General features: G+C 46.1%; 1 protein-coding gene across 1 annotated transcript in view; it reads right to left on the bottom strand.

The window, feature by feature from the left end:
• The window catches only part of LOC108792478 (lysyl oxidase homolog 2-like), an 81931-nt gene that overhangs the window by 27729 nt on the left and 50879 nt on the right, over positions 1-3323 (bottom strand). The window lies entirely within an intron of this gene.

The raw sequence follows: 3323 nt of genomic DNA, 5'->3' as shown, positions 1-3323 counted from the left end.
CTGGGGTGCAGCTGACTACGGCAGGGGCCCCTTCAGAACAGTACAGGTTTGCAAGTCTACCGCCTACACTGCAGGAGGATATGTGGGCCTCATTTCCAGTGCAGTTAGGAGAGAATTCCCAGTAGCTGTGCTTCTTTCGGGTTGCAAATATTCTGGAAAAGGAAAAACAGTCTGATTTAGTAAATATTAAATTAATTGTAAAGCCCAGTTGAAGTCTCAACCTAAATGCTGCTTCTAACCCTTATACTATAGTGGGCTGTGTTAGCATAGCTTAGTAACAGTCACACCTCTCAGTACAAGTCCTTCCTACACAGTATTGCACAAAAGTGGCTGACCGGGTTTGTGTGAATTACCTAGAGCTGATTACATAGTCTTTTCTGGTTCCTATTGGACTAAGGTTCGGTTCACACTATCTGCACTTCGGGCTGCACTGGAATAAACGGCCATCGCAGCCGGAACGCAGAACAAGGCAAATTGCCTTGTCATGGATGAGCTTGGTTCACACATCCGTGTTCCGGGTAAATGATCATACTTAGAAACCCTGCACAACGGCTGTACAAGAAGGTGCAGATATTAATATGAAAATGGAGGTTGGTAGTACAATGTCTATTTCTGTGACTTCAATTGGGCTTTAAAAAAGACAATCAAACTAAGACAACATATATACACAGACAGTACATCCACAGAGCATTTTATCATTTCACCGGGGAAGAATTGCTGAAATACCAATCCTGTGCAGCATAACCATATATTCTAACAACTGACCAGTGACCACCCATAGACTAGTATGGGCATAGTTGGTATCTACCATAGGCACTGGCGGAACTACCAGGGTCGCAGCTGTCGCATGTGCGACTGAGCCTTGGTAGTTCCGCGAAATGGGGGGGGCCCGGTAACCACCGAGGCGCAGAGTAACATGTTAGATGGACGGGGGAGGACTATCTGGTGGCACGCTCTCTTCTCATTAGGATGCATTCTCCCCCGGCTCAATCTCTCCACTCCGCTGGCTCCCTGTGAGGAGAACACAGCTGGTTACCTCCGCTGTCTGCTGCTTCGCCAAGATGATGACTGCCGCTGATGACAGCGGAGGAAGTGTCACTGACACTTTGTGAGGGTGTGTTGATAGGGCTGAGGAGAGCGAGAAGGAAACGTTTTGTTGGTGTGAAGAAAGGTGCCTCCTTGTATGTGGCAAATTCATCTATAGCAGCTCAACACTGCTCAGCTGATGTAAGTTATATCAGCTGAGCAGTGTTGGGCTGCTATAGATGAATTTGTCACGCACAAGAAGGCACCTTGCACTACCACTGGCGGAACTACCAGGGTCACAACACTCACATGTGCGACCAGGCCCTGGCATTACGCCACTTGGGGTGGGGCGGAAAGGAAGAAGCGGGACCAGTAACCACCGTGGCGGGTGGTTGGGGGGGGCCTTCATGGTTTCTTGCATCGGAGCCCAGAAATGTTTAGTTACGCCTCTGACCATAGGTTTATAGGTACATGCAGGGCCGGCCTTAGGGGTGTGCGAGGGGATGCAGAGGAAAAGCTGCAGGCTGAGCACCTCTCTGTGTGTGGACGAGCGGTGGAGGATCAGTACATATCAGTGGTATGTACCAAACGCTGGAGTGATCAGCTGATCACTCCAGTGTTTGTAAATAGCTGGGAACACATAGTACTATGTCCCCCCAGTTATGAATGAACAGGAAAAGCTTTACATCACTTCCTGTTCATTCACAAGTTTCTCAATGGGAAATAGCACTCTGTACAGAGGCTCCTCCCCATTCAGAAACTGGATGATAGTAAATATTTTCTGAATGAATGGGAAGCCTTCACTTTCTACTGATTTAGAACAGAGGCTGCAGAAAAAGAGATTGATGACTTTGTGTCCTCAATTTATTTATTTATTTTAAAAGGGAAATATCAGGGGGCTGTTTTGTCTGCCTACACTAATCTGATAAAAGGTGAAATCTGATTGGTCGATTAGGTTACTGCACCCTGCACAGCATTATTACTCTCTGCCCCTTCATCTTTTCCTTCATAATCCCACTTACTTGTAGACCTTCTGGTTGTATTTCCTCTCCCCGGGGAACCCGAACATGCCACATATCACTCTGCTGTTCTTCTGGGTCCACTGGGAGTCACACACCTGCTTCCAGTTGTCATTAATTTTAACTTCCACGTAGCCCTCAGTAACAGGAATGCGTTTGCGGTATGTGGCAAGGATGGGGCGGATGCGCACGTCTTCCACCAGGATGTTCAGCACCTGCAGGAACAGCAGCATGTTATAGGTAAAGGACATAACTGCGGTACAGGATAATTAAAGAGGAGCCAAACCATAAAACATATTTCTGAAACACTGTCATGTGGACGCAATGTACTATCCATTCTCTGATGGCAGGTCAGGACAGCTCTAATTATATAGAAATGATTTATTTACCAGCTGCTGCCTTGTCTCCTCAAATTCCGAGACCTAATCACTGGGAGCAAGCATTAAAGAAATCATCAACCCACGCCGCAAGTCAATATCGGTTATGTACAAAGTGGCCTAGCATAATGGCCCCTTTAATGACAGCTTGGCATATAAACAGGTGCGCGGCCCAGACTGATGGTCAGCAGAAACCCAAAACCAAAAGACGTTCAGCAGAATTTTTATTTGGAGCTAAAAATTGCACATCTGTGAAAATACAAAAATATCCTCTAAGACAGTGCAGGCTGCAAAAACACATGGACGGTGTCACAGGCTCATTGGCTCCTCTATTCTGCCAAACATATGGCCTGCTTGGTTATCAATGGTTCACCAAGCCGTTCCTCCGTTGTTGTCATCAACATCATCATCATCATTGTAATGAAAATATATATAATCTACATATTACACAATGCTTTACAGAACCCGGCTTATCATGGTTTTAAAGTTGCCACCAGGACAAGAGGTAAGGGTAAATCTTCCAACAGAAGACCTGTTCCAGTGACAACTGTCTCAAAGAGAAATTCCCCTCACACTATAGAGATTTCCTCCTACTTTCGTTTGCATTTTTTGGAACATTCCAAAGGGAACAGGACATAGACAGGAGACAATTAACTGGCAGGGGTTATCCTACTTCCCCAATCTATTAATAATAAAAGTTTTGGCTATACAGTTGCTTTACCCTTAACATTACTGAACCACCGAACTTCAAAGCGAACAAGTTCACTTTAATGTCGTCCTCCCCCACTCCACATACTCAACTTCCTTTTGATCTCCCACTTCCCCATTCAGCTGCATGGGGGATGAATGGCCATTGAGGCATACAGCACTGCCACACAGAGGTGGTAACTAACCCCCCCCC

Source organism: Nanorana parkeri, unplaced genomic scaffold, assembly GCF_000935625.1.
Source record: "Nanorana parkeri isolate BGI_ZX_2015 unplaced genomic scaffold, ASM93562v1 scaffold646, whole genome shotgun sequence".
Lineage (NCBI taxonomy): Eukaryota > Metazoa > Chordata > Amphibia > Anura > Dicroglossidae > Nanorana > Nanorana parkeri.
This window is presented reverse-complemented; position numbering and strand designations above follow the sequence as displayed.